Consider the following 20,289-nt stretch of genomic DNA (forward strand, 5'->3'; position numbering starts at 1 on the left):
TTATAAGATGCCATGTCACTAAACCACTAATGTTATGTTAACATTTCTGTTGAGGAACACACTTCTATATTAGTTAACCATAAACAGCACTCTCAATACATCGTTTTCAGAAAAGAAATAAACAGGAGAGACTGCAGATCCGCTTTTCGCCACATGGCGGCAGGAGTACCTCAATGATGTCAACAGAGTCTCTAGAGCAGCAGCGCCGCCGTGATCGAGCTGACGTCGATCAACGATGAATCCGGTTGTAGAAGGCACCAATGTAACCGGCGCTGTACTGCACGGCTGTATCTCTGCGTTGTGTGTGTGTGATTGATTGGGACTATAGACGTGGACTTAATAATAATATGCCATTTAGCAGACGCTTTTATCCAAAGCGACTTACAGTCATGCGTGCATACATGTTTGTGTATGGGTGGTCCCGGGAATCGAACCCACTACCTTGGCGTTACAAGCGCCGTGCTCTACCAGCTGAGCTACAGAGGACCACAGACCACAGACTTCGGAGATCAGGCTGTTTTAATTAATAAGAATTCTCTGCATCCAAAAGAAAAGACAAAACATTTGTAGAGCACAAATATGTTCTGCCCATTGTCGCCTCTTTCTACAACATAGACGCACAATACACAGGACTGGGATCAGCCGAGGAGCTAGCCATCGTTCATGCATACAATACCTTAGCTAGCTAGTAACCGCATGTTGAATTCAGAATGTTAATATCCTATAAAGTACAATTACATCTTAACAATACCATCCACTTATGAGTAAACTCTAAATATACAACATTATTCATGAACAAAACACTGTGTGTACGAATTTGTGCTTAAAAGGAATCTAACTTTTCTGAAGATGACAGAAAAAGCGTGCCTACTTCTCATAGTGCATCAAAATGATTTGAGCAGGAGCAGGCAGGGCAAAACGGTAAGTACACACTCCCCTATTCCCAGGATGCTGGCACGCATAATAACACATCAACATACTATATTAATATATTAACCTGGGGAAATTCACAAAGTACTTCAACAACTGTTACACCGGCATGTCGTTCCAGACAGCTACGGCCCAAGTCAAGCACTGGTATTAGAAGTTACTTCAGACATAGTGACTCGACCATTGGTGACTTGGACTCGACTTGGACTTAGCCATAGGGTTTCGTGACTCGACTCGGACACAAGGTTTAGTGACTCGACTACAACACTGGCATGAACATGTGAAAGTTGGTTTGTTGTCTCTAGCTTGAATGGTTCGAGTTACTGTTGGTTAGGGGCCTGAGAGTTGTCTGCTGCTGGAGTCTATACCAGTAAATCTTCAATCAGCAAGGTCATGATTCCAAAGGTGCTGTTCCAGTGTTGCAAAGGGGTTGCTTTCAAAATAAAAGCCAGGTGGAGAGCTTGGGAATCTGGTTCTGAAATACAAGGTGATAATACAATCCACCTTTGCTTATTTGTTGTTTGGCATTAATGTAAAAAATAAATAAAAATCGAAACATGATTGTGACCGATAGAAATTAAATAAACATTTGCAGATGTTTTTAATATGAAATCCAATTCAATTTGTTTACTGGTCAGTAGGGGGCGCTTGGGCTGGAACTGTGCAGAATCAGATTGAGGTTATCCCACTATTGGCCGCCAGGTGGCGCAGCGACCCCCACTATTGGCCGCCAGGTGGCGCAGCGACCCCCGTTCCCACACAACCGGAAGAAGGCCGTTGTGTCAGAAGGCGGATCCACAACCTGGAAGTTTTGCGTTACAATCCAACGGTTTCTCGTTCCACTGTGACATTTCGAAGGCTTACGGTTTGAAATAATGTCAAGGATACGTCTTTAATTGCCGTGTTAAGTTATCAAGATAACAGGAGCCGTTCTTCCGAACTGTAACTTCAAAAAGAGTACAGGTAAGAGCCAAGAGGTTATTTTCGGTTGTTGCATGCTGCAGAGACAAGAAGCAGCAGTTGACGTTTGTTAGTGTCTAGCTAGCTAATGTTAGCATGACAGCTCAATCCACCTGTCAATCTATTATATGTTCCTATCAAGACAGCTATTGTTGGCTAGCGCGATTCGTGTTAATGATCTGAGAATTTTTCTTGATTCACAAATGTCATATCGACTGGTTAGCCTCTTGGCTAGCTACCTAGTTTAGATCACGGAGGCCAACTGCCTTCGCCCATTAGCGTTAGCTTAGCTACCTAGTTAGCCTCTGTCAGTGAGTGCACTGTCGCACCGACTGAACTGCATGTGATGTCCGCCCCGTGTGCCTTTTGATGGTTGAATAGTAGCTAGCTAACTAAATACATTGCATCCACATAGTTAGGAACGTTAACTGTTTTGACAATGCTGGTTGTTGGTAGCTACCCAAATTCATAGACACTAAACTATCATCCAAGACAGTACAGTAGGATTAGAAACTCTGTTCTATCATTAGCGCCTGTTGATGAAGGTATCATTTTGCGGGGGTTTTGTTAAAGGAGAACTACCTGATTTGGTCTCGTTTTTCATCAATGCTTATTAAGAAATGCTAACGGCCATGACTGAATGCAAACGTGTGTTGTCTTGGGGGTGTGGTTAGATGTGGGTGTGTCTGCCGTTGAATCACGCAGAGCATCATTACAAATCATTTGGAGACTGCAAAATGACCTCAAGAAGCCCGAACAGATATATTTGACTAAGACCATAATCATTTCAAACCTTGCTTACATTTGTATACGATCACGTTGTCTCTCTGTTCTGCGTGGGAATACTTGGGAACCGTTTTCTTAAATTAAAATCACTTGGAGCTGATTTCCTGGTGTTACATTTTTTTTGTCTTATGTACAACAATGAAAATTCCACACACCCCCCAAAAAAAATCTCTGTATTTTTTTCCTCAGAAAACTTGGGCCAAATAAAACAGAAGGCTATAAGTGGGAATGTTCCATTAGCGGATAACACCATTATCAAAAGTGACCGCAAATGCAATTATGCATGTAATGCTTTTATTATAAAGGTGCATTTTTATGGGAAAAATGATCTTCCCCAAACTTGAAACTCACATGCTGCTTATATATGAGAATGCGGTTCATTGACTACAGCTCAGCGTTCAACACCATAGTGCCCACAAAGCTCATCACTAAGCTAAGGACCCTGGGACTAAACACCTCCCTCTGCAACTGGATCCTGGACTTCCTGATGGGCTGCCCCCAGGTGGTAAGGGTAGGTAACAACACATCTGCCACGCTGATACTCAACACTGGGGCCCATCAGGGTTGCGTGCTCAGTCCCCTCCTGTACTCCCTGTTCACCCATGACTGCATGGCCAGGCACGACTCCAACACCATCATTAAGTTTGCCGACGTCACAACAGTGGTAGGCCTGATCACCGACAACGATGAGACAGCCTATAGGGAGGAGGTCAGAGACCTGGCCGTGTGGTGCCAGGATAACAACCTCTCCCTCAATGTGATCAAGACAAAGGAGATGATTGTGGACTACAGGAAAAAAAAGAGGACTGAGCATGTCCCCATTCTCATCGACGGGGCTGTAGTGGAACAGGTTGAGAGCTTCAAGTTCCTTGGTGTCCACATCACCAACAAACTATCATGGTCCAAACACACCAAGACAGTCGTGAAGAGGGCACGACAAAGCCTATTCCCCCTCAGGAGGCAGAAAATATTTGGCATGGGTCCTCAGATCCTCAAAAAGTTATACAGCTGCACCATCGAGAGCATCCTGACTGGTTGCATCACCGCCTGGTATGGCAACTGCTCGGCCTCCGACCGCAAGGCACTACAGATGGTAGTGCGTACGGCCCAGTAAATCACTGGGGCCAAGCTTCCTGCCATCCAGGACCTCTATACCAGGCGGTGTCAGAAGAAGGCCCTCAAAATTGTCAGACTCCAGCCACCCTAGTCATAGACTGTTCTCTCTGCTACTACACGAGCGGTACCGGAGCGCCAAGTCTAGGTCCAAAAGGCTTCTTAACAGCTTCTACCCCCAAGCCATAAGACTCCTGAACAGCTAATCATTGCTACCCGGACTATTTGCATTGCCCCCCCCCCACTCCCTCTTTTGCGCTGCTGCTACTCTGTTTATTATCTATGCATATTCACTTTAACTCTACCCACATGTACATATTTCCTCGACTAACCGGTGCCCCCGCACATTGACTCTACACCGGTACCCCCCTGTATACCACCTCCCTACTGTTATTTTATTTGACTGCTGCTCTTTAATTATTTGCTTTTTAAAATTTTCTTAAAAACTGCATTGTTGGTTAAGGGCTTGTCAGTAAGCCCGCATGTGACAAATAAAAATGGATTTGATGTATGCCAGTTAGGCTCTACACCCCCTGTAAAGCGGATTAATGTGCTTAATTTTAAGAAGTTATTTTGCACTTTAGTTGTGATACAAACCTTATTAAAACATATAGGCCTATGGGCTAGGCTATATGAGGTGTGCCACTATGATTCGAACAAGTCGCAAAAAAAAGGCATTGTTTCTTATGCTGTGCATCATTCACAAGTGATAAGGCGGCAGGTAGCTTAGTGGTTAAGAGCGTCGTGCCAGTAACCGAAAGGTCGCTGGTTCTAATCTCCGAGCCGACTAGGTGAAAAATCTGTCTGTGCCCTTGAGCAAGGCACTTAACCCTAATTGCTCCTGTAAGTCGCTCTGGATAAGAGCGTCTGCTAAATGACTAAAATGTAAATGATAATATATCATTCACAAGTGATAGGCTAATATTGTCACCCATCAGACTATTCTTGATTTAATCTTTACATTTACTAAATAATGTATGTGTGAAATTTGTTTTGATTTAGAATGGACCGTTATCATGCACCTGTATCAAAACAGGGGCAGTGGGAAAAAATATGTAATCTATGCACTTAAATAGCGAATGGAGGACGCTTTTCCCTGTGGTTTATTTTCATGCCAGCCAGGTTGGCTATACTTCTGTTGTAAATATAAGCAATGTGCTTAATATTAGGAAGATTGAGAAATAAATATAGTAGGCCTAGCCTATAGAAAGCTGATGGGATCCTCCTCTTTTTAAGAGGCCATCACTCTGTTTTCTCCCGCTACTCCATAGCCTATAGAAAGCTGATGGGATCCTCCTCTTTTTAATAGAGGCCATCACTCTGTTTCCTCCCGCTACTCCATAGCCAATAGAAAGCTGATGGGATCCTCCTCTTTTTAATAGAGGCCATCACTCTGTTTCCTCCCGCTACTCCATAGCCAATAGAAAGCTGATGGGATCCTCCTCTTTTTAAGAGGCCATCACTCTGTTTCCTCCCGCTACTCCATAGCCTGTAGAAAGCTGATGGGATCCTCCTCTTTTTAATAGAGGCCATCACTCTGTTTCCTCCCGCTACTCCATAGCCTGTAGAAAGCTGATGGGATCCTCCTCTTTTTAATAGAGGCCATCACTCTGTTTCCTCCCGCTACTCCATAGCCAATAGAAAGCTGATGGGATCCTCCTCTTTTTAAGAGGCCATCACTCTGTTTCCTCCCGCTACTCCATAGCCAATAGAAAGCTGATGGGATCCTCTTCTTTTTAATAGAGGCCATCACTCTGTTTCCTCCCGCTACTCCATAGCCAATAGAAAGCTGATGGGATCCTCCTCTTTTTAATAGAGGCCATCACTCTGTTTCCTCCCGCTACTCCATAGCCAATAGAAAGCTGATGGGATCCTCCTCTTTTTAAGAGGCCATCACTCTGTTTTCTCCCTCTACTCCATAGCCTATAGAAAGCTGATGGGATCCTCCTCTTTTTAATAGAGGCCATCACTCTGTTTCCTCCCGCTACTCCATAGCCTGTAGAAATGTTGCGCAACATGAGCTCATGGGCTCTCATGAAGTGTTTGAGTAGATTTTCGATTACATTTGCATTGATGTCAGAGTGATTAGAGGGACAATAGAGTGCTGAGTACCAGGCAGTTAGCAAGTTTGGTAGGCTACTAATGACCATCAGCAGCATCAGAGCTTGGAGAAGCCTAATTATCGTGACTAAACTGTCACGTGGAATTTGACTGCCTTCATTAATACGGTCATCACAACAGCCCTAGTCCCCCCACACATTCTGAAATTGCACTTTTGTCCCTCCCAGTTTTATAATTGCAATGTGATACAAAAAGCGCCAACGGTGTGCTTTAGCACTATGCGGATGCCTCAGAGGGGTACGGTAGGCTGTTTTGGAGTTTTCAACCAGCTGGATTTAGGATCGTGCGGACACCACAGAGCGGGCGGACAGGCTGTGTGAAAGGCAACTCTCCTGAAAGGCTGGCTGGACCAGCACGGAGAGTTGAACAGAGGCAGCTGCTGTCAGTGTGTTGCGCACCTTTTACGAGTTGTAAAAGCAAGCAGAGCAGAAACTGGCTGCTCTTTATTTGACTGGTAAGGTAACTGCTTTTTTAATTTAACAGAAAAAAACTAAACTAGTGTTTATTCCCAGTGCTGAGCTATTAGCTAGTGTAACGACATGTAACGTTTGCTAATGTTTCATCCCCTCTCAACTGAGGTGAATGAATTAGCTAGCTAGTAGCTAACTTACCACAGCCAGTTCAGCTCTAGCCTCTAGCTATCTGTCAGATTACTGTCTAACAGCTGTTTGTATGTCAATGTTTTGTAGCCTTTGTTTTGCCCCGTTTCAACAGAGGTAAATGAACTTGGCTAGCTTTCGCCAGTTGATGTACAGTTCGGGAGAGAGCTGGCCTAAAGGTGGCTAGCGTTAGCTATTATTTTTGCCTCAATCACACTAGACTTGAATCAAACGATGAAACCAGCGGCCAAACGACTGAAGACCGATATTCTGGCATTTTTTTCAGAGCAATGTGAGTTTTTATTAGTCAGTATAGCAATGTAACACTATTGATCTGTCAGTTTCCCTGGCTATTTCTCTACTTTTCACACAAACACAGTAATAAACAGCTCTACAGGCTTCACTGTCACGGTGCACAGTCAGTACACAACACTATGATCATCATGTCTTAGCACGATCAGATGGTGACAGGTGTCCCAGCAGGGTCAGACAGCCAGGGAAGACCAGTCTACGGAGCTCAGGGGAATATTGCAGTATATTAACAATATCAGTGAATGATACAAAGTTCCATCTTGAATTGATGGGTAGACCTACTGTCTGGGATCTGGGAATAATGGTAATTTCAATTATTGAACCGTTGATTCTATTCTTGGATAATATAATATAATGTATAAATGTACACCAAGGTCATTCTTTGTCATACCTCATCTTAGGAGGATCAGATGGCGACAGGGGTCTCAGCAGGGTCGGGCAGCCAGGGAAGATCAGTCTGTTTATTTTATTTATTTATTTATTTCACCTTTATTTAACCAGGTAAGCCAGTTGAGAACAAGTTCTCATTTACAACTGCGACCTGGCCAAGACAAAGCAAAGTAGTGCGATCTAAAAACAACAACACAGAGTTACATATGGGGTAAACAAAACATACAGTCAAAAATACAACAGAAAATATATATACAGTGTGTGCGAATGTAGTAAATTTTGGAGGTAAGGCAATAAATAGGCCATAGTGCAAAATAGTTACAATTTCGTATTAACACTGGAATGATAGATGTGCAAGAGATGATGTGCAAATAGAGATACTGGGGTGCAAATGAGCAAAATAAATAACAATATGGGGATGAGGTAGTTGGGTGGGCTGTGACGGAGCTGAGGTGAATATCTGCAGATACAACACTGTATTCTCTCTGTGCCGGAAACACTGGACAAGCCAGAAGCTATTTTAAGGCAGTCTGACAAACCTCCAAAGTTGATTTCCAAACTGTATCAGGGGTGGATAGAGCCTTTTCCCGGTGACACAAAACATGTAAAATAAAATGTGAGGAAGACCTGGGAGACGCTATTGATGATGATGAATGGATACAGATATGTTTGAATGCCCAGTCATGTTCATATCATCTCAGAAATACATTACTGCAGTTTAAGACCATCCATAGAACGTGCTATATGCCAGTGAAACTATATATCATGCACTCAGAAATGTAATTCCTCTGCTGGAGGTGTAAAACACAAAGGGGGACATATTTGCGTATGTTATGGTCTTGTGAAGGCTGGCTGAATTCTGGCAAAGAGTATGTTGTTTTATCTCAGCATGTCTACAGATTCTCCCTTCTTCCTGTTTTTGTTTGCTTGGAAATGTTGATACTGAAGACTTGTCAGAAGAAACTGTGTAACCAAGCATTTTATAGCGGCTAAGAAATGCATTGCCATTAATTGGAAGGTTATCCTGTCACAATGGATGGCACACATGTCAAGTTATGTATCACTAGATTTAATTTATTACAAGATTAAGGGTATACTGGGCAACTTTCATAAGGTCTGGATTCCGTATATGGAGTAACGTACGACAAAAGGAGTCTGTATTGAAAACATGCCCACGTCATGCTGGGCTGCACAGTCCTGGCCCTGGGGTTCTGCTGGGCTGCTCAGTCCTGGCCCTGGGGTTCTGCTGGGCTGCTCAGTCCTGGCCCTGGGGTTCTGCTGGGCTGCTCAGTCCTGGCCCTGGGGGTCTGCTGGGCTGCTCAGTCCTGGCCCTGGGGGTCTGCTGGGCTGCACAGTCCTGCCCTGGGGGTCTGCTGGGCTGCTCAGTCCTGGCCCTGGGGGTCTGCTGGGCTGTTCAGTCCTGGCCCTGGGGGTCTGCCGGGCTGCCCAGTCCTGGCCCTGGGGGTCTGCTGGGCTGCTCAGTCCTGGCCCTGGGGGTCTGCTGTCCTGTGGGTTGTCGCTCTGGCCTTGGCCTAACACACCTGAAACCAATAATGAATGTTTCACTAAGATCCTAAAGCTGAGTGTGGTGTGTGTAGGTTTGGGGCGCTGCAGGGCGGTGGACCCCTAGGGGCAGGACGGGGCGACCCAGCTGTGAAAGTAAAAAGAGCTCTACAGTACAAATTAGGCCTTTGATATGAATTATACTGAACGAAAATATATACGCAACATGCAACAATTTCAAAGATTTTGCTGAGTTACAGTTCATATAAGGAAATCAGTCAATTTAAATAAATACATTAGGCCCTAATCTATGGATTTCACATGACTGTGTAGGGGCACAGCCATAGGTGGGCCTGGGAGGGCATAGGCCCACCCACTGGGAAGCCAGGCCCAGCCAATCAGAATGAGGTTTTCCCCACAAAAGGGCTTTATTACAGACAGACATACTCCTCAGCACCAACAAGTTTGTAGAGTCACAAGCTTGATGCTTTCATTGCTTACTAGGAATATGGGACCAAATACTAAACTTTTGACTACTTTAATACACATATAAGTGTAGAATTTGTCCCAATACTTTTGGTCTCCTAAAATGGGGGGACTATGTACATAAAGCGCTGTAATTTCTAAACGGTTCACCCGATATTGATATGAATACCCTCAAATTAAAATTAAGTTTTCACTTTAACCCCATAGTCATTGTATCATTTCAAATCCTAAGTGCTGGAGTACAGAGCCAAAACAACACAATGTGTCGTTGTCGCAATACCTTTTGGAGCTCACTATCTCTTTAGGAGCAGATCCATCGTCAGTATTGTAGAAATATTCTAATGCAAATGTACGATTTGAAAGGGAGAAAGCTGATCCGAGAGCAGTGCTGCCTTTCTTTCGATCCTGTCAGTATCGACGTTATGCCTCAACGATGCACTTAGCGAACGTACTCTGTGTGGTGTTTTGGGAAACGCATGTTACATCTTCGGCCGTTGTTGGATAGATGCATCTTTAAAACACATGTATAAGCCTAAATTCCATCGCTATCGGGAAACCGGGCCCTGCTTGAGTGTAGATAATTTATCAACTCAAAATCGATGTGTGTGTGTTACAAAGACAAAACCATTTCTGCTGTAAATATCGTACTGATGTGCTTACAAAGACAGTATTACACTTACCTAGCAAATAAAAATAAGTTTTGTGTGTAACTTCAGCGGTCTAACCATCACTAGATTATCATATATTTGTCTATTTGGCCAAACCTAAGGATTTGGCTGTCTAACCACACACTGACATGCACAGTTCTCTGGGTGAGGTTACAGTGCATTCGGAAAGTATTCAGACCCCTTGACTTTTTCCACATTTTGTTACTTTAAAGCCTTATTCTAAAATATATTAAAGATTCTGAGCCTGCCTGGCAGGGTTGGTCCTACAAAGCCAGAGCCCCCTGATGGGAGAGCATAATATACAAGGACATTCTCAAAGCTGCTAATGAGAACCTTGACGACCTTGTACCTAGCCGGAGGGGATTCCGGTGGGGTACGCCCACCCAGGTAGTGGCAGTGCTGGCAACACTGGCTGCAGTAACCCATGGGGAGGGGGTCACACTCGGACAATCAGAGAGGGGGCATATTATTGTGGCCCTGTTGGCACAAAATAATCAAAGGTCTGACTGCACGGAGATGCTTGGGAAAAATGGTTACAACAGGGGACCAGAGTGTTTGCGTCTCAGGTGAAAAGGGTGGATCTGATCTCCATCACCTAGGACTTCACAGATTAAATAGATTAATCAAATCTCGCATTGTTTTCAATTTCTGCTCAATCTTGCATGCTTTCTCAATCAGCTGTAACTGTATATGCATTCGTAAATCAGGTCCTTTCTTGAGTTGGGCTCTGGGATGTAACAACCGTTGAGCATCTGATTTTATGGTTGATTGTGGACGAAAGGGGTTGAGTGTGTTAGAGTATGTGTGTGTTTATCCCACATCTGTTGCAAGGGGGTAAGGATGTTAGGGAGAATATAGGATGAACCACAATAATTGTTTGCTAAAATAATAATTGATGTCAAAAATTAAATGTAATACAATGGCAATCCGGGTTATATGTAAATGCATGAACTGCCGACATTATTACGCATACAGTGGGGGAAAAAAGTATTTAGTCAGCCACCAATTGTGCAAGTTCTCCCACTTAAAAAGATGAGAGAGGCCTGTAATTTTCATCATAGGTACACGTCAACTATGACAGACAAATTGAGAAAAAATAATCCAGAAAATCACATTGTAGGATTTTTAATGAATTTATTTGCAAATTATGGTGAAAAATAAGTATTTGGTCACCTACAAACAAGCAAGATTTCTGGCTCTCACAGACCTGTAACTTCTTCTTTAAGAGGCTCCTCTGTCCTCCACTCGTTACCTGTATTAATGGCACCTGTTTGAACTTGTTATCAGTATAAAAGACATCTGTCCACAACCTCAAACAGTCACACTCCAAACTCCACTATGGCCAAGACCAAAGAGCCGTCAAAGGACACCAGAAACAAAATTGTAGACCTGCACCAGGCTGGGAAGACTGAATCTGCAATAGGTAAGCAGCTTGGTTTGAAGAAATCAACTGTGGGAGCAATTATTAGGAAATGGAAGACATACAAGACCACTGATAATCTCCCTCGATCTGGGGCTCCACGCAAGATCTCACCCCGTGGGGTCAAAATGATCACAAGAACGGTGAGCAAAAATCCCAGAACCACACGGGGGGACCTAGTGAATGACCTGTAGAGAGCTGGGACCAAAGTAACAAAGCCTACCATCAGTAACGCACTACGCCGCCAGGGACTCAAATCGTGCAGTGCCAGGCGTGTCCCCCTGCTTAAGCCAGTACATGTCCAGGCCCATCTGAAGTTTGCTAGAGTGCATTTGGATGATCCAGAAGAGGATTGGGAGAATGTCATATGGTCAGATGAAACCAAAATAGAACTTTTTGGTAAAAACTCAACTCGTCGTGTTTGGAGGACAAAGAATGCTGAGTTGCATCCAAAGAACACCATACCTACTGTGAAGCATGGGGGTGGAAACATCATGCTTTGGGGCTGTTTTTCTGCAAAGGGACCAGGACGACTGATCCGTGTAAAGGAAAGAATGAATGGGGCCATGTATCGTGAGATTTTGAGTAAAAACCTCCTTCCATCAGCAAGGGCATTGAAGATGAAACGTGGCTGGGTCTTTCAGCATGACAATGATCCCAAACACACCGCCCGGGCAACGGAGGAGTGGCTTCGTAAGAAGCATTTCAAGGTCCTGGAGTGGCCTAGCCAGTCTCCAGATCTCAACCCAATAGAAAATCTTTGGAGGGAGTTGAAAGTCCGTGTTGCCCAGCGACAGCCCCAAAACATCACTGCTCTAGAGGAGATCTGCATGGAGGAATGGGCCAAAATACCAGCAACAGTGTGTGAAAACCTTGTGAAGACTTACAGAAAACGTTTGACCTGTGCCATTGCCAACAAAGGTTATATAACAAAGTATTGAGAAACTTTTGTTATTGACCAAATACTTATTTTCCACCATAATTTGCAAATAAATTCATAAAAAATCCTACAATGTGATTTTCTGGATTTTCTTTCCTCATTTTGTCTGTCATAGTTGACGTGTACCTATGATGAAAATTACAGGCCTCTCATCTTTTTAAGTGGGAGAACTTGCACAATTGGTGGCTGACTAAATACTTTTTTTCCCCACTGTATGTTATTGGACCATAAACAGATATGGCTCATTAACCTTTACGGACCAAATAATGATGATCCACACTTCTTTGACAATATATATATAATAAATTATCAACCCTGCAAGCAATTCAAGACAATATTATTATGGTGGGGGATTATAATACTGTTTTAAATAGCTCAATGGACCGTAAAGGAAATCACACCACAAACAATCACCCACATGCTCTTAAGGAAATTGTGAATGTCATGGATACATTAGAACTAGTAGATATATGGAGGCTTAAATATCCTGATCTAGTGAGATGTACATGGCGGAGACTGAATCAAGCTAGTCGTCTTGACTTCTTTCTTATCTCATTCTCGTTGGCACCAAAAGTAAAAAAAAGTGTTGATAGGGGACAGAATGCGGTCGGACCATCATATAATAGGCATATACATTACTCTTACTGAATTTTCACGTGGGCGAGGATATTGGAAATTTAATCAAAGCCTATTGGATGATAACTTGTTTTTAACTAGGACAGAGGAATGTATAACTGATTTTTTCCAACATAACATAGGTACAGCAAATCCCCTTATTGTATGGGACACCTTTAAATGTGCCTTTAGAGGCCATGCAATTCAGTACTCATTTCAAAAACAAATGCAATTTAGGTCAAGAGTTTTTACTAACAAAGGAAATAGAATGTCTAACAGAACAGATAGATGGCAATAAAAACTAACAGAGGCTCAGAATAAATTAGAGGAAAAACAAAAAGAAATGGAGAAACTTATTCAAGAAAGATCAAGTGGAATATATTATAGAAATAAAGCAAGCTGGATGGAATATGGGGAAAAATGCACAAAATTATTTTTAAATCTTCAACATAGGAATGCTACCAAAAATAATTTTATGAAACTGGTTACAATTGACGGAGTCACCCATGATTCACCAAATTATATTTTGAAGGAGGAAGCAAAGTACTTTAAGCATATGTTTTCATTTCAGTCGCCTCCATCTCCTCTAACTGAAGTTAATTGTAGAGATTTTTTTTCTATTGATAATGTACAATTAATAGCCATACAGAAAGACTCATGTGAAGGTGAAATTACAGAGGAGGAACTTCTGGATGCAATTAAAGACTTTAAGTCTGGGAAAACTCCAGGGTTGGATGGCATACCAGTCGAGGTATACCAAACCTTTTTTGATATACTCAGAGGACCGTTATTAGCATGTTTTAACCACTCCTATGTAAATGGTAGATTATCAGACACTCAAGAAGAAGGTCTGATTTCATTATTACTGAAACAGGATACAAGTGGAAAATACAAAGATCCAGTCCATTAAAAAAATTGGAGGTCCCTTACACTTCAGTGTTGTGATGCAAAAATCCTAGCAAAATGTATAGCGCATAGAATTAAAAAGGTATTGTCGGACATTATTCATTCTAATCAGACAGGTTTTTTACATGGACGATACATTGGAGATAATATAAGGCAAGTACTGGAAACAATAGAACACTATGAAAAATCTGGGAAACCAGGCCTGCTATTCATAGCAGACTTCGAAAAGACATTTGATAAAGTACGACTGGGGTTTATATATAAATGCCTGGAGCATTTCCATTTTGGAGAATATCTTATAAAATGGGTCAAAATCATGTATAGTAACCCTAGGTGTAAAATAGTAAATAATGGCTATTTCTCAAAGTTTTAAACTGTCAAGAGGAGTGAAACAAGGTTGTCCACTATCGGCATATCTATTTATTGTGGCCATCGAGATGTTAGCTATTAAAATCAGATCCAACAATAATATCAAGGGATTAGAAATCCAGGGCATGAAAACAAAGGTGTCATTGTACGTTGATGATTCATGTTTTCTTTTAAATCCACAACTAGAATCCCTCCACAGCCTCATAGAGGATCTAGATACATTTTCTAACCTCTCTGGATTACAACCAAATTATGACAAATGTACTATATTACGTATTGGAGCACTAAAAAATACAATTTTTACATTACCATGTAGTTTAATAAAATGGTCTGATGGTGATGTGGATATACTCGGAATACATATCCCAAAGGAAATAAATTATCTCACTCCAATACATTTTAATAGAAAGTTAGCAAAAATAGATAAGATCTTGCTACCATGGAAAGGTAAATACCTGTCAATTTGTGGAAAAATCACCCTGATTAACTCTTTAGTATTATCCCAGTTTAACTATTTGATTATGGTCTTGCCTACGCCTAGCGAACAGTTTTTTTAAAATTACATGACAAAAAAATATTACATTTTATTTGGAACGGCAAGCCAGACAAAATTAAACGGGCCTATTTATATAATGAATATGAATTTGGAGGACAGAAATTATTAAATATTAAAGCATTAAACCTATCACTAAAAGCTTCAGTCATACAAAAGGTATACTTAAATCCGAACTGGTTCTCTAGCAAATTAGTAAGATTGTCTCACCCAATGTTCAAGAATGGCCCTTTTCCCTTTATTCAGATTACAACCTCTCACTTTCAGTTATTTGAAAAGAAAATCATCTCCCAAATATCACTATTTTTAAAACAAGACATAGAAAGTTGGTTGCAATTTCAATTTAATCCTCCAGAAACGACAGAACAAATATTGCAACAAATATTGTGGTTAAACTCAAATATACTAATTGACAAAAAAAGGTATAATCTTCGTAAATGATTTTATCGGTAGGAATGGTGGAGTTATGCAGCTAACAAAAACATATGGAAATGTCTGCTCTACCCAAAATTACAACCAAATAATTGCAGCCTTACCGGAAAATGGAAGAGGAAAGTGGAAGGGGGAGAAAGTAAGGAACTTGTCTGTCGGCCCTGCATTAAAGAACATAACTGGTTAAGGAAAACTGTGATAAATAAAAAAGTATACCAGTTTCATTTAAGGACCAAAGGATTGACAGCCGTCCCATATAGATTGCAAAATAGTTGGGAAGAGATTTTTGACGTACCGATCCCATGGCATAGTGTTTATGAACTGATACGCAAAACGACACCGGATTAAAAACGTAGAATTTTTCAATTTAAATTATTATGTAAAATTCTTGCTACCAATAGAATGTTATTTATATGGGGGATACAATCTTCCCAGCTCTGCAGATTTTGCTGCGAAGAGACAGAATCATTAGATCATTTGTTTTGGTACTGTCCATTTGTAGCTTGTTTTTGGACACAGGTCCAGGAATGGCTAAAGGATTGCAATATTTACCTGGAGCTAACCTTGCAGATGGCATTACTGGGTGATCTGAAAAGTCATAGTCAATCGATCAATAATATAATAATACTTTTAGCAAAAATGTTTATTTTCAATTTACAATCTGTAGAAACAATGAGAATAGAAAGGTTCAGAACTTTTGTAAAACATCACAGTACAGTTGAAAAATATATGGCAAATAGAAATCCAATATGGATGGTGTTAAGAGATAGATGGGATGTGTTGAATGGAGTTGAAGGATGGGACTAATAACAACTAACAACAACTAATAACAAGATAACAAATAATGTAAGCATACTGTGTCCATAATAAGTATATACAGTGGGGGAAAAAAGTATTTAGTCAGCCACCAATTGTGCAAGTTCTCCCACTTAAAGAGATGGGAGAGGCCTGTAATTTTCATCATAGGTACACGTCAACTATGACAGACAAAATGAGATTTTTTCCCCAGAAAATCACATTGTAGGATTTTTAATGAATTTATTTGCAAATTATGGTGGAAAATAAGTATTTGGTCAATAACAAAAGTTTCTCAATACTTTGTTATATACCCTTTGTTGGCAATGACACAGGTCAAACGTTTTCTGTAAGTCTTCACAAGGTTTTCACACACTGTTGCTGGTATTTTGGCCCATTCCTCCATGCAGATCTCCTCTAGAGCAGTGATGTTTTGGGGCTGTCGCTGGGCAACACGGACTTTCAACTCCCTCCAAAGATTTTCTATGGGGTTGAGATCTGGAGACTGGCTAGGCCACTCCAGGACCTTGAAATGCTTCTTACGAAGCCACTCCTTCGTTGCCCGGGCGGTGTGTTTGGGATCATTGTCATGCTGAAAGACCCAGCCACGTTTCATCTTCAATGCCCTTGCTGATGGAAGGAGGTTTTCACTCAAAATCTCACGATACATGGCCCCATTCATTCTTTCCTTTACACGGATCAGTCGTCCTGGTCCCTTTGCAGAAAAACAGCCCCAAAGCATGATGTTTCCACCCCCATGCTTCACAGTAGGTATGGTGTTCTTTGGATGCAACTCAGCATTCTTTGTCCTCCAAACACGACAAGTTGAGTTTTTACCAAAAAGATATATTTTGGTTTCATCTGACCATATGACATTCTCCCAATCCTCTTCTGGATCATCCAAATGCACTCTAGCAAACTTCAGACGGGCCTGGACATGTACTGGCTTAAGCAGGGGGACACGTCTTGCACTGCAGGATTTGAGTCCCTGGCGGCGTAGTGTGTTACTGATGGTAGGCTTTGTTACTTTGGTCCCAGCTCTCTGCAGGTCATTCACTAGGTCCCCACGTGTGGTTCTGGGATTTTTGCTCACCGTTCTTGTGATCATTTTGACCCCATGGGGTGAGATCTTGCGTGGAGCCCCAGATCGAGGGAGATTATCAGTGGTCTTGTATGTCTTCCATTTCCTAATAATTGCTCCCACAGTTGATTTCTTCAAACCAAGCTGCTTACCTATTGCAGATTCAGTCTTCCCAGCCTGGTGCAGGTCTACAATTTTGTTTCTGGTGTCCTTTGACAGCTCTTTGGTCTTGGCCATAGTGGAGTTTGGAGTGTGACTGTTTGAGGTTGTGGACAGGTGTCTTTTATACTGATAACAAGTTCAAACAGGTGCCATTAATAAAGGTAACGAGTGGAGGACAGAGGAGCCTCTTAAAGAAGAAGTTACAGGTCTGTGAGAGCCAGAAATCTAGCTTGTTTGTAGGTGAACAAATACTTATTTTCCACCATAATTGGCAAATAAATTCATAAAAAATCCCACAATGTGATTTTCTGGATTTTTTTTCTCAATTTGTCTGTCATAGTTGACGTGTACCTATTATGAAAATTACAGGCCTCTCATCTTTTTAAGTGGGAGAACTTGCACAATTGGTGGCTGACTAAATACTTTTTCCCCCCACTGTAGGTTGTAGGTTGGGAGCTTTTGTGAAAGAGCACAGTTAGAAAGATGTGGCATATAGAAGCAAACCGGATGGACATCATGAAAATGATTGGAGAGGTTGAGGGTAGAGGAAGTTCTGGAGTAAAAACAAACAAAATAGAATTATTGTAAAATTGACTGTGTCCATAAAATGTATATAGTATGTATAAGCTGGAAGTAGAGGCCTAAGCGTTGTTGTTCACTAGTTTACTCCAATTAGGGAAGGGGTGGTGGGGTTGGAAAGGATTAAAGGGAAATATAAATATATATGTATATGTGTATATATATATTTAAAAAAAACATGGGGGATTGGAAGTGATGCAGACAATTACATTGATGGAAGTTACAATCTATCTGCTATATTAAGCTGATCAACTCCCTAAAAAAATACAAAATAAAATATATATATTAAATTATTTTTTTCCCTCAATCTACACACAATACCCCATAATGACAAAGCAATAACAGGTTTTTAGAAATGTTTGCAAATTGATTATGAAAATTAAACAGAAATACCATATTAACATAAGTATTCAGACCCTTTGCTATGAGACTCGAAATTGAGCTCAGGTGCATCCTTGAGATGTTTCTACAACTTGATTGGAGTCCACCTGTGGGAAATTCAATTGATTGGACATTATTTGGTAAGGCACACACCTTTCTGTATAAGGTCACACAGATGACAGTGCATGTCAGAGAAAAAACCAAGCCATGAGGTCGAATGCATTGTCCGTAGAGCTCCAAGACAGGATTGTGTCGAGGCACAGATCTGGGGTAGGGTACCAAAACAATTCTGCTGCATTGAAGGTCCCCAAGAACACAGTGGCCTCCATCATTTTTAAATGGAAGAAGTTTGCAACCACCAAGACTCTTCCTAGAGCTGGCCACCCGGCCAAACTGAGCAATCGGGGGAGAAGGGCCTTGGTCAGGGAGGTGACCAAGAACCCGATGGTCACTCTGACAGAGCTCCAGAGTTCCTCTATGGAGATGGGAGAACCTTCCAGAAGGACAACCATCTCTGCAGCACTCCACCAATCAGACCTTTATGGTTGAGTGGCCAGACGGAAGCCACTCCTCAGTAAAAGGCACATGACAGCCTGCTTGGAGTTTGCCAAAAGACACCTAAAGGACTCTCAGACCATGAGAAACAAGATTATCTGGTCTGATTAAACCAAGATTGAACTCTTTGGCCTGAATGCCAAGCGTCACATCTGGAGGAAAATCTGGCACCATCCCTACGATGAAGCATGGTGGTGGCAGCATCATGCTTTGGGGATGTTTTTCAGCGGCAGGGACTGGGAGACTAGTCAGGATCGAGGGAAAGATGAACAGAGCAAAGTACAGAGAGATCCTTGATGAAAGCCTGCTCCAGAGCACTCAGGACCTCAGACTGGGGCAAAGGTTCACCTTCCAACAGGATAACGACCCTAAGCACACAGCCAAGACAACGCAGGAGTGGCTTCGGGACAAGTCTCTGAATATCCTTGAGTGGCCCAGCCAGAGCCCGGACTTGAACCCGATCAAACATTTCTAGAGAGACCTGAAAATAGCTGTGCAGTGACGCTCCCCATCCAACCTGACAGAGCTTGAGAGGATCTGCAGAGAAGAATGGGAGAAACTCCCCAAATACAGGTGTGCCAAGCTTGTAGCTTCATACCCAAGAAGACTCAAGGCTGTAGTCGCTGCCAAAGGTGCTTCAACAAAGTACTGAGTAAAGGGTCTAAATACTTATGGAAATGTGATATTTGAGTTTATTTTTAATACATTTGCAAAGTTTTGATGTCTTCACTATTATTCTACAATGTAGAAAATAGTAAAAATAAAGAAAAACCCTGGAATGAGTAGGTGTGTCCAAACCTTTGACTGGTAGTGTGTGTGTGTGTGTGTCTGTGTGTCTGTGTGTGTGTGTGTGTGTGTGTGTGTGTGTGTGTTTGTGTGTCTGTGTGTCTGTGTGTGTGTAGGTGTGTAGGTGTGTGTGTGGGTGTAGGTGTGTGTGAGTGTGTGTGTGTGTGTGTGTGTGTTGAAGAGGGAGGGGCTCAAGCTACTGCCCTGTGGAAAGAAATGTGTGTTTTTTGCCAATTTTAACAGCACACTTGTTGTCTGTGAACATGGATTTTATAATATCCTACAGTGAGGGAAAAAAGTATTTGATCCCCTGCTGATTTTGTACGTTTTCCCACTGACAAAGACATGATCAGTCTGTAATTTTAATGGTAGGTTTATTTGAACAGTGAGAGACAGAATAACAACCAAAAAATCCAGAAAAACGCATGTCAAAAATGTTATAAATTGATTTGTATTTTAAAGAGGGAAATAAGTATTTGACCCCTCTGCAAAACATGACTTAGTACTTGGTGGCAAAACCCTTGTTGGCAATCACAGAGGTCAGACATTTCTTGTAGTTGGCCACCAGGTTTGCACACATCTCAGGAGGGATTTTGTCCCACTCCTCTTTGCAGATCTTCTCCAAGTCATTAAGGTTTCGAGGCTGACGTTTGGCAACTCGAACCTTCAGCTCCCTCCACAGATTTTCTATGGGATTAAGGTCTGGAGACTGGCTAGGCCACTCCAGGACCTTAATGTGCTTCTTCTTGAGCCACTCCTTTGTTGCCTTGGCCGTGTGTTTTGGATCATTGTCATGCTGGAATACCCATCCACGACCCATTTTCAATGCCCTGGCTGAGGGAAGGAG

General features: G+C 41.9%; 1 protein-coding gene across 1 annotated transcript in view; it reads left to right on the forward strand.

The window, feature by feature from the left end:
- The first annotated feature begins 1,843 nt into the window (after positions 1–1,843).
- Positions 1,844–20,289, forward strand: part of LOC311122196 (ubiquitin carboxyl-terminal hydrolase 33-like) — a 33,052-nt gene continuing 14,606 nt past the window's right edge. Inside the window, exon 1 of the mRNA XM_084196587.1 lies at positions 1,844–1,893. The gene's annotated coding sequence lies outside the window, so the exon portion shown is untranslated. The remainder of the gene's footprint in view (positions 1,894–20,289) is intronic.

This window comes from Coregonus lavaretus (assembly GCF_964263955.1).
Source record: "Coregonus lavaretus genome assembly, contig: HAP1_SCAFFOLD_2182, whole genome shotgun sequence".
NCBI classification, from domain to species: domain Eukaryota; kingdom Metazoa; phylum Chordata; class Actinopteri; order Salmoniformes; family Salmonidae; genus Coregonus; species Coregonus lavaretus.